The sequence below is a fragment of the Chelonoidis abingdonii genome, chromosome 17 (genome assembly GCF_003597395.2).
Source record: "Chelonoidis abingdonii isolate Lonesome George chromosome 17, CheloAbing_2.0, whole genome shotgun sequence".
Lineage (NCBI taxonomy): Eukaryota > Metazoa > Chordata > Testudines > Testudinidae > Chelonoidis > Chelonoidis abingdonii.
Genome location: NC_133785.1, coordinates 1910240 through 1922089, shown reverse-complemented (window position 1 = coordinate 1922089; position 11850 = coordinate 1910240). Strand labels below are relative to the sequence as shown.

At 40.8% G+C, this 11850-nt stretch overlaps 1 protein-coding gene across 1 annotated transcript in view; it reads right to left on the bottom strand.

Annotated features, from left to right (window-relative positions):
- The window catches only part of HRH1 (histamine receptor H1), a 97557-nt gene that overhangs the window by 59383 nt on the left and 26324 nt on the right, over window positions 1–11850 (bottom strand). The window lies entirely within an intron of this gene.

The following is an 11850-nucleotide window of genomic DNA, read 5'->3' as shown; positions in this document are numbered from 1 at the left end:
CCTGCGAGATTGGGAAGGTTTTTTTTTCTTTTACTTTGCCCAAGCCTGTGTCTCCGAGGCTAAGAAGGACTGAGCTAACAAAAGGAGAGGCAGGTACTTTGCCACACACAATACAAATAAATGAATTCAACTAATTAATTAAATTAATGTGCTGTGTCCCAATGTGTGTTTGCTACTATAAACTGTCTGACTGAATGGAATACAATCAATAAAATATTTTTTCAGTAGATATTCTAAAGACTTGCTAAACAATTGAACATTCATTTGATGTAGCGTGGGGAAGCAGTGCTTAAAGTGGGTAGGAAGGTGGGTGCCATGGGTTGCAGATCCAGCAAATAACAAATAAATAAAAAATCAAGCCAGGTTGCTTGAGGAGTGCACTTTAAAGATTGTCTTAACAAAGATGCTGCAAAGACTGATAAACTCCCTCCCTACACCTTTTTTTCCAGACCACTTTAAGCACTAGGAAAAAGGGTACCTCTAACTCTAAGCATGAAGAACAATGAATTGTTTTATATTGACCTTCAGATTGTATGGCCTCATGTCCACTCATACTCTTTTTGCAAATTAAAAAGATGTTAGCATCTTTACTAGGGAAGTTTCTATAGGCCTGTAAACTCATGATTTAAACATTGTTCTCCCTATGTGTGAACTGGGAAATGGGTTTGTATTTTCAAATCCAGCCCCAAACAGTCAGTTTCACAGAACTCTCACTTCCCTATTCCTATCTCCTCATAGACTCTGCAATCTCATTCTGTAGAAGTAGCTCAAACACTTAACACCCTGGTCTCCCTTTGTCTCATAACAATGTGTTTTTCTGTTGCTCTCTTCCCTGAAGCACACTTCAGGTGCATGTGGAAGAAAATATATTCTGATTTCTTACTCTGATTAATAATTTTGATATTTTGTGCATAGTTTGTGAGAAACTTAACAGCCTGTAAATGACAGTTGGAAATCACTTACTGATTTCCAGTCATTCTATCAAAAACAAGATTTACCAAACAGAATGCAGAAGTCTTTTTTGGGATCACCTAAGATTCATTTATTTTTCAAGTATTCAGTTAGTAAGTTGTCTTACATTACGACTACTGTATTTTTAGCACCTCTCTGTTTACAGTGAGGAAATGGAAATATTCTCTTTCTTACACAATTAAATGGAGATGATGTTGCTAAATTTACTGATGTTTAAAGCTGCTATTACCACTTCAAGAAGTTTAAAGTTGCTTTCCTTTAAAACATATTAAATGGATATTAATGAAAACACACTCACTGCTTATGGAATAGCATTTTTTAAATGTTTTCACTGTTATGCAAATTACAAAACCAGTTAAACTGATGGATTGAGACAAAAACTATGAGCTGAGGTGTGTCTGGATTTGAGAAGCAGAGACCTCTGGTCTTGTTTTTCTTTAAAAGGAACTTGTTTCTTTTTTAATATTTTAAGTGTTGGTACCTTTTTGATTTGCAATGGATAAGGTCAATATGTTATTAATCTTAGGGCAACACTTCATATTAATACAAGGAGGGGAACAAGGAACCTCTCTCCTGTTCCCAACAATGAACCAAAACAGTCTATGCAGCGTTGAACAAAATCTGGCCTTTGGGTGCAAGGGCTGCACAATACGCTGATCAGAAAAAAAGGTTCATGGTTTCTTTCCTTCAATTAACATTTTATTGTGAATATTTTGAGGAAACAATCCCACTCTCATTCCCCCACTGTCTCCATTTTTTCAATGGGGAAAAAAAGGGAGAGTAAAATTTAAAAAAACAGAGAAAAGGGGATATCCCCCACAATTCTGAAACAATTTTTTTTTGAAATTTGTTGTTCTAAGATTTTATCAAAAACAGAAAGTTTAGATGAAAATGACTTTTTTTCCTGTAAAAAATGTTGCAAAATCACAAAAATATCATTTTGTCCTACTGCATGTGGTTAATCTAGCCCTCTCCAAAGTGGGTGGGGAAGAGGATGACTAATAGCCCCAGTTTTACCTTGCACTGCCTAGCAGAACTGACCACACTATTCCTAGTTTTCAGTGCCTAAGCTCCAGCTTGAGCCACAATGTCTACACAGTAATTTTTAGTGGAGCATTGCAAGCCAGAGTCTGTCAGCCTGGATTGGGAGGCTCACTGTTGCTGGCTGTGTGGACATACCTTCAGACCAGTTGTTCGTGGTCAGTTGTCCATTTCTGCCCTCTCATGCAAGGAGGTGATTCCCTCCAGATTGGTGTTAAGAATATAAGAACATAAGAATGGCCATACTGGGTCAGACCAAAGATTCATCTAGCCCAGTATCCTGTCTTCCAATAGAGGCCAATGCCAGGTGTCCAAAGAGAATGAACAGAACAGGTAATCATCAAGTGATCCATCCCCTGGTGTCCATTCCTAGCTTCTGGCAAACAGAGGCTAGGGATACCTTCCCTGCCCATCCTGGCTAACGGCCATCGATGGACTTATCTAGTTCTTTTTTAAACCCTGTTATATTGTCTTGGCCTTCAAGAGGCATATTGTTGAGCATAGGTGCCAACTCCGTGGATGCTCCGGGTCTTGAGCACCCACAGGGAAAAAATGGTGGGTGCTGAGCACCCACCTGCAGCTGCCGTATGAGCGCCCTCCCACCTTCCCAGCACCTCCTGCCAACAGATCAGCACCTCTCCCTCCCTCCCCGCGCCTCCTGTCCGCCACAGTCAGCTGTTTCACGGCATGCAGGAGGCTGGGAGAGAGGGGGAGGCACTCTCAGGGGAGGAGGGTGGAACTGGGCAGGAAGAAGTGGGGCAGAGGTGGGGTCTTGGAAGAAGGGATGGAGTGGGGGCAGGGGCTGGGTACTTTCAAAAGTTGGCACCTGTGTTGTTGATACATACTGGTAGGGTAGTGTGGAAAACCTTATTTTACTGTAGCCGCAGTGGTGTGGAACAGCTTACACTGCCACAGTCCATGCTGTGCCTCTTATTGCCTGTTAACTCTCCAGGATTATCCAGCTAGCACTTTTCAATAGCACTTAAAGGTGAGCTGCGAAACTGAGACCTGGATTTTACACACATTCACACATAGAGACTTCTGTATGAAGCTGTAGGAAGCATATTAGCCTAGCTTTTGATAATTCCTGGTTTGCTGGAGATTTGGCTTAGCAGGAGCTAGACAAATTCAAAATGAAAATAAAACAGTATTTTAAATGGCCAGAATAATTAATAGAACAGTTCACTAAGAGCTGTGGGGACTCGCTGTCAGCTGGAATCTTTCTGTCTAGACTGGATGTCTTTCTAGAAGATAGGTTCTACAACAGGGAATCCTGGGTGAGAGTCTATGGCCTGTGTTATGCAGGAGGTTGGATTAGATGATCATAGGGGTCCCTTCTAGCTCTGAAAGCTATGAATCCTAGAGTGAGACATCCCAAATGCCATATAACACATGGAATGTCACAGAATGATACATTCTGGGATATCTTCAGTGACAATGGAAGTAGCAAGTGGATTTCACAGGGAGGAAAAAACAATTTTGGAGAGAGGAGTGAAAGCTTGTGTGTGCTGAATGTGCCTTATAGCCTGGTTAGTGGGGATATTCAGCACAAAAATTCCTGCTTATCGCAGTTTGTATTAGCTCTGCAGTTCACTGTTAAGATATTTGTAGCCAGGCAGTAGCAACAGTATATGCTACCATTCTTCTGCATCACGATTCTGTGCAAATCGGAAGGTTTTTTTAGAACGTTTGCTAAATGAACCCCCTGTGCTTAAATGGCATGGATATCTCTCAGAGCTTTGGCAGTGGAGAACCAGAATGGTTTTAAAGCGAGAAGTTTGAATTTCCAAAGAAAACTTAAGGATTTCAAATAATTGTTTTGAGTACNTTGATAATTCCTGGTTTGCTGGAGATTTGGCTTAGCAGGAGCTAGACAAATTCAAAATGAAAATAAAACAGTATTTTAAATGGCCAGAATAATTAATAGAACAGTTCACTAAGAGCTGTGGGGACTCGCTGTCAGCTGGAATCTTTCTGTCTAGACTGGATGTCTTTCTAGAAGATAGGTTCTACAACAGGGAATCCTGGGTGAGAGTCTATGGCCTGTGTTATGCAGGAGGTTGGATTAGATGATCATAGGGGTCCCTTCTAGCTCTGAAAGCTATGAATCCTAGAGTGAGACATCCCAAATGCCATATAACACATGGAATGTCACAGAATGATACATTCTGGGATATCTTCAGTGACAATGGAAGTAGCAAGTGGATTTCACAGGGAGGAAAAAACAATTTTGGAGAGAGGAGTGAAAGCTTGTGTGTGCTGAATGTGCCTTATAGCCTGGTTAGTGGGGATATTCAGCACAAAAATTCCTGCTTATCGCAGTTTGTATTAGCTCTGCAGTTCACTGTTAAGATATTTGTAGCCAGGCAGTAGCAACAGTATATGCTACCATTCTTCTGCATCACGATTCTGTGCAAATCGGAAGGTTTTTTTAGAACGTTTGCTAAATGAACCCCCTGTGCTTAAATGGCATGGATATCTCTCAGAGCTTTGGCAGTGGAGAACCAGAATGGTTTTAAAGCGAGAAGTTTGAATTTCCAAAGAAAACTTAAGGATTTCAAATAATTGTTTTGAGTACTGGTAACAGGTTATAGTGGTGGGATTCACCAAACAAGGGCAGCATCTTCATTGCCCCTTGTCTACACTGCAGCCAAGAGGATTAGAAATATACTGAAAGATGAGATTCATCTGACTACAAGAGCTGCGACTTTAAAAAAAGAAGAAAAAAGTGGAGGAAAAAAAAATCACAACACTTGCAATAAAATTGTGTGTGAACAACAAAGCCTTTCCCCAGAGCCTATTTTTGTGAATGTTTTCCTCAGGGACCTTGTTTTCTCAGAATATTATCCTGAACTCTTACTGCTGTAATATCTCAAATAAACCCCAGAGAATGTGTGTAAGCCAGTGTTAACAAGGAAGTGAGGAGGATAAATATTCCTTTAAGACTTAAATCATTATGACAGAGTGTTAACAAAGTACTGAAAACTTCTAATAAATATATTTGGTAGCAAAAAGTGTATACTAAAGCATATCCCTGGAAGTGTGGTTACACAGGGTTTTTGACTCAGTGACTGCCTGTGGTATGTCAATGTGTCTATTGGATCTGGTAATTGTTTATGCTGGCGACATAAGGTTTACAGTGATCTGCCAAAAAAAATGTATACATGTGGAAAAGATGCTGGAGTGGACACAGTCAAAGGGTTAACTGGGAAGCCTACAAGTGTTGCTGATGTATGGGGACATGGTGGGGAGAAAAAAAGAAAATGAACAGTTGTTTTTGCTCTGGAGAAATAAAGATCCATCCAGGAAACAGTCATGCTGAGTCAGCTCTGTGGCAAGCATAGCGGTTAAGTGTGCCTGGTAGGAACTGCCCAGTGCTGGGGGCCTTGCCATGCCATCCTAATGGGAGCTCCAAGCTGGATTCTATCTCAGGGGAGCAACCGGCCAGGTTTGAGGAAGGGATGTAACTTGCTCTCTTTCAAGGGTTGCAATATCTTATTTTCTCTCCCTCCCCAAAGTTAAAAGTGTTGTGTGTGGGAGGAGTGGGAAAGAGGTGAAGTGGAGTAGAATGGATGCTCCATAACTGATAGATGCGTTTTCTGCCCTCTTACACGTGACACCTGAAAGGATGTGATCCTGCCCTCCAATCAGCAGCAGCAAGTGGAAGAACCCTCAAGGTTCTGGGGCCTCCCAACCCCATGAGGGGCAGAACCTCAAGAGTGGGGTTGTATGTAGAAGGAGGAGACCCATGGTCTGAATGAGTTGTAGGATTTTTTTTTTTTAATGCGGAGCTAATAATGCTAGGTAGAAGAATAGTTTGTATAGAAGAGAAAAAGAAAGCAATTAAACAAATAAATGGTGGCTCAGGATAACTTTTTCCAGGGAGTTGCACAGGTTTCAAATGTTCAGCTGCACAGGATGTTGTGGTTGTGATGGGTTGGGTCAGAGAAACCCCCTTGGGACTGCCACCTGATGTGCTGAGGCTACCTCTGAGCCCGTTTTCCCTGGCAGTTTGAGACTTCAGTACCTTGTCTTAATGTGCCAGATGCACTAGCCTGCCACAGACACAGCCCCAGGTCTGAACCATGTCCCCCCAAAGCTGCAGGCTTAACTGAAAACAGCTTTAGAAGTGATCTTGTCTCCAGCACCCAGATACCCAGTTCTCAATGGGATCCAAACCCCAAATAAATCCATTTTACTCTGTAGAAAGCTTGTACAGGGTAAACTCATAAATTGTTCGCCCTTTATAACACTGATAGAGAGATATGCACAGCTGTTTGCTCCCCCAGGAGTTAATTACTTGCTCTGGGTCAATTAATAAGCAAAAAGTGATTTTATTAAATATAAAAAGTAGGATTTAAGTGGTGCCAAATAATAACAGACAGAACAAAGTGAATTACCAAGCAAAATAAAACAAAAACATGAAGTCTAAGCTAATATAGTAGGAAACTAAATGCAGGTAAATCTCACCCTCAGAGACTAGACTCCTTCCTAATCTGGGTCCAGCAATCACTCACACCAGAATTATTTGCAGGTTATAACACTGCAATGTAAAACAGAAAAATAGGTTCAGAACTTTACTGATTAATTTCTCCCCAGTTAAACTGATTGAAGCTAAATAAATATTAATCTTACAACTGTTTTGGGAAAATAGTAAGGATACTTGGAGAGAAGACTAATATCAGAAACAATAAGCAAAAGAGTCTGTACTGAAAAAGCAGGAAAAAAGCCAAAGAGAGGGGTTATTATTGCCTTGTTTTCACCACTGTTTCAGAATTCTGCTTCTCGCACATCTGCTTTTGGTCTTGGATGTAGAGTAGATTGTTCCCTCTAGTCCAGGGGTCGGCAACCTTTCAGATGTGGTGTGCCAAGTCTTCATTTATTCACTCTAATTTAAGGTTTCACGTGCCAGTAATACATTTTAACATTTTTAGAAGGTATCTGTCTATAATATATAACTAAACTATTGTTGTAAAGTACATAATGTTTAAGTTTAAGAAGCTTCATTTAAAATTAAATTAAAATGCAGATCTTATCAGTTTAGTGTGATCCTTGCCCTTGCTTTTCCTTGTTGAGTTTTCCAATGTCTGGCACGTATTTGAATACTTTAAGCTGCACACAGGCTTCTGAGTGATCACTTGTTAACTGGCTCCAAGAGGGACAGAGAACAGATTTCATGTGTGAAAATACCTGTTCACACAGGTATGCGGATCCAAATGCTGAAAGCATTGCAAACGCAATTTTCTTCAGACAGTTAAATTTCACTGGCAGGGATGTTCAGCAGGTCAGAATAGAAGCCCCATGATATCTCTCGGTAGCTTCAGGTGTGCTCCGCAGATCCACAAACTTTGATGCTCACAGTTCTGAGCTTTTTAACTGAATGAGCTGCATTTCGAAATCTTCAACACCCATCCACTGAAATACAGACAAATCCAAATAATTTTCGTTGAACTTTTCAGGTTTAATTAGAAAAGAAAGCATTGGGCCAAATCGCTGGTAATCTTGAAATCTGTGAGAAAATTCTGATTCCAGTTCTTGCATGTACATTCCAATCTCATCGACACTGACAGTGCAACACATCAATAGCTTTTTTATGTTTTGGAAGTAGCAGAAAGTCAAAGTTCGAATAGCCTGAGAAAAACTGCTAGTTTCACAACAAATGCTTTCCAGGCTTCATAAAGATCCAGAACCATTTGCCCTGTAGCTTGGAGACAGAGGTTGAGTTCGTTTAGGTGAGCAGTGATATCAGTTAGAAACATGAGCTTACACAGCCATTTGTCATCATCCAGTTCAGGGTAGTTTTGTACTTTTTCCAACAAAAAGGCTTTGATTGCATCAAAACAGTTTATAAAGCGCACCAAAACCTTGCCACAACTTAGCCATCGAATGTTGCTGTGAAGTGGAATGTTGTTATAAACACTGTCCATCTCTTCTAGCAGTGCTTGAAACTGTCTGTGAGTCAAAGGAGATTGAGCAACAAGGAAATTCACAATTCACACCACTGTATTCATCATATTATTAACCTCTGAATCAGAAATTTTAGCACACAGGTTTTCTTGATGGATGATACAGTGAAATTTGACTGTTGGGCGGCCAATTTGAGCTTCAAGTAACTTTACAAATCCCTTCTGTTTGCCAACCATGGCAGGAGCACCATCTGTTGTCATATTAAATATTTTTCTGATGTCAACTCCTCGTTCTTCAAAATGGTTTACAAAACTTTCCAGTATATCTTCCCCCTTTTTTGTGCCATGCACTGGTTTTAGGCAACAAAGTTCCTTTTGGATTTCATAGGAAGCACAATATCTTGCAACAACTGCCAAATGTGGAACATCATTAATATCCACACTCTCATCAACTGCTGTGTCTTTTAATGCTGTTGTCTGCTTTTTGTTAATGTTTTCTGCCATTTTGCTTCCACATCTCTCAGCTGTTCTGGCAGAGACAGGCAGTTCTTTTATTCTACATAAGATCATATCTTTATTTGGCAAATCATTGAACAAAATCTCCGAACTGCTGAGAAAAACTTCTTTTATATATTCCCCATCTGTAAATTGCAATGCACTGTGCAATCTTGTAACTTCCNTTAATGTTTTCTGCCATTTTGCTTCCACATCTCTCAGCTGTTCTGGCAGAGACAGGCAGTTCTTTTATTCTACATAAGATCATATCTTTATTTGGCAAATCATTGAACAAAATCTCCGAACTGCTGAGAAAAACTTCTTTTATATATTCCCCATCTGTAAATTGCAATGCACTGTGCAATCTTGTAACTTCCTTCTGTGGCAGGGGATGGGACCCTGAGTGGCAGGGGGCCAGCGGTAGGACCCGAGGCCAGCAGCAGAGCCCCAAGACCAGCGGCCAGGACCAGGCAGTGTGAGTGCCACTCAAAAACATCTCGCGTGCTGCTTTTGGCATGTGTGCCATAGGTTGCCAACCCCTCCTCTAGTCCCTCTTTATGGGCTGGTAGAGACTGGGTGCAGGGCCTTGATGCAGGGACTACTGTTGTAGCAGCCCCCTGAGCAGCCACACAAAGTGGGAGAGCTTTCTTGCTCGTCCTTCTATCCCTGAATGGCTATGTAGAGGCACTAGGTCCTTCAGGTTACATTTTGATCCTTTTTATGCAGGCATGAATCCAGAGTAGCTCCACTGAAGTCAGTTTACACGAGTGTACTGAGCCAGAATGTGAGGCTTGGAACAAATTTTTGTAGGGTGTCTCAAATTGGGCACTGATATGCAGGCATGACTTTGCCTACTTAGTTTTTAGATACATTGTTGTTAAGAATTAAATATACAAAAACCAGAAACATTTACAGATATTCATAAGGTAAACTGGGCTTTCAAAACTGCTCTGAGGTGTGCTAACTCCTCACTGTGAAGCATCCCACTGCTCATGGTTCCCTTGGTCATATGTGTCTCTGCCATATTTGATGATGCCATATATACGACTGTCATATTTGATGACGTGATTGAAAATGTAATGGCAGCAGCAGAAGGATGGTGTGACCAACATCAGCATGGTGTTTATGGTGGGACTATTTCTGTCTTTTCAGGTCCAGTGAGCTGTTAATGCACAGATATTTTACTCCTGGGGGAATTCTGCACCACCGCACAACTGCAGACTTAATGTCCCCTCAGATTTTACTCTCCCCGCAGAAAAATTGATTCACACACCTCTCCTGGAGGGGGTATCTGGAGCAGCTGGGGGAGACAAAAATCACTGCCTTGGGGGGCAGGGCTGGGCTCTTTCTGTCCCTTTCACAGTTGCCAGGCTCCAGCTGTTAGTTCCAGCTGGGCTGAGGAGGGAGAGGGGGAACAGGGCTTCCTCTTCCCCTGTACAGGCCAGGTCAGACCCACCTCTGGGAACCTCTTCTGGCTACAGGAAGCTCCATACAACACCCCACCGAACTCCCCGCACCTGGACCCCCACCCACTGAGCCCCAATTATCTGCACCCAGACCCCACCTCACCAAGTCCCCTCCTGCAGCTCCCTGCTCAGCCCCAACCACCTTCACCTGAATCCTCCCATGGAGTCCCATTCCCCCTGCACATGGAACCCAACAAGCCCATGTGCATGCAGATCCCCTGCCACACTTGGATCTCCCAATGAGCTGCCCACACTCAGATTGCCCCACACAGAACCCTAAACCCATACCTAGATCCCCCCCCACACTAAGCCTCTCTATGCTTGGATCCTGCCAGGCTGACCCTGCATGCCCCAGACCTGAGGCATTTCCTGAATCTTTTTTGTTGTCCGTATTGTTACAGACATGCTTGCTGATGAGTATTTTGAAATAAATTATCACAGTAATTGAAAATTGTGTGATTGTGTTATTTTGACAAAGAAAATATGCAGAATGTTGCAGAATTTTAAAATATTGTGGGCATAAATTTTAATTTTTAGGCACAGAATTCCCTCATTTGTAATCTTTGTAACCTTGGTGTTAATAAGCAGGTTCCCTTGTTTGGTCAAACCACGCCCTTTGTGTGAGTGCTTCAAAGCAATGGGGCAATAAACTGCCATTTCTGCAGTCTTAGCAGTGAGGTAATATTGGCACTGGCCTCTGCTCCATGATTTTTGTTTTTTTCAATGGAAAAAAGAACAGCATGTGCCTTTCGGCTCTAAAGAGTCAAACTGTGAGAGTTAAGAGGATTCTTGTTCCTTTGTACTTAATCTGAGTTTTGAGCTCAATAGAGCTTTCAGACATTGATTTTCAAAGGAGTCTCATAGTTTCATAGAGTTTAAGACCAGAAGGGACCATCACATCATACAGTCTGACTTGCTATATATTACAGGCCATTACATTTCACCCAGATACTTCTATATTAAGCCCAAAGACTTTAATTAGACCAAAGCATTTAATTGCTCAGGAGACTAAACATGTGCCACAGGTAGAAAACAGGAGAGACCAAGGTGTCACCAATTCCTGAGGCCGCTGCAGTGGTAGGGAGTTCTTTAGGTGAGATATTCCCAGATGATCCTAGCAGGTGAGCCATACCTCATGCTACAGAGGAAGACAAAAAACCAAGGTCTCTGCCAATCTGACCTAGGGTAAAATTCCTTCCTGACCCCAAATATGGTGATTAGTCTGACCCTCCACATGTGAGCAAGACACACTAGGCCGGCATAAGTCTAAGGGAGTTAAAGACCCAAATCCCTTTGAAAGTTAGTGGGGTCCTAAATCTCATAAATTCATTTAAAATCACAAGCCTAAAGTATCAGCTTTCATTGTTTCTATATTATTATATTTCTGTCAATGTGACTGAACTACAGCCGGTCAAAACTCAGAATTTCAATTCCACAAGAAATTCCAGCATTTCTAAATAAAATAAAATAAAATAATTGTTCCAAACTGAAAAGAAAAATCAAAATTTCCCACAAAATGAAATTTGAGAACAAAATTAGTTTTGAGTGAACTGAAATGTTTTGATAAAATCAGAACATTTCATTTTGAATTTTTGTATATTTTTAATTGTTTTATATTTTTACATTTTATTTTATTTTTACATTTCAAAATAAAAGTTGAAAATTATTTTAAAATTATGATATAATGTAAAATAAAATATTATAATTGGTGATTGGCACTGAAAGTGGAAATAAAATAAATGCCAACATGAAAAGGTGTTTTGAAATGAAAATTCCATTCTAATAAAGTCCAACTTTATAGAAATGCTATGTTTTGAGATTTTTTTTCAACATAAAATTTTGTCAGAATTGATATGTTTTTGTGGAATTCTTAGATTTTGGTGATTTTGCATTTTCTGAAAGAAAAATGTCTCTTGGAAAAATTTCAGCTAGCTCTCAAGTGAATTACAACAAAGCCCAGGGCCTCAACA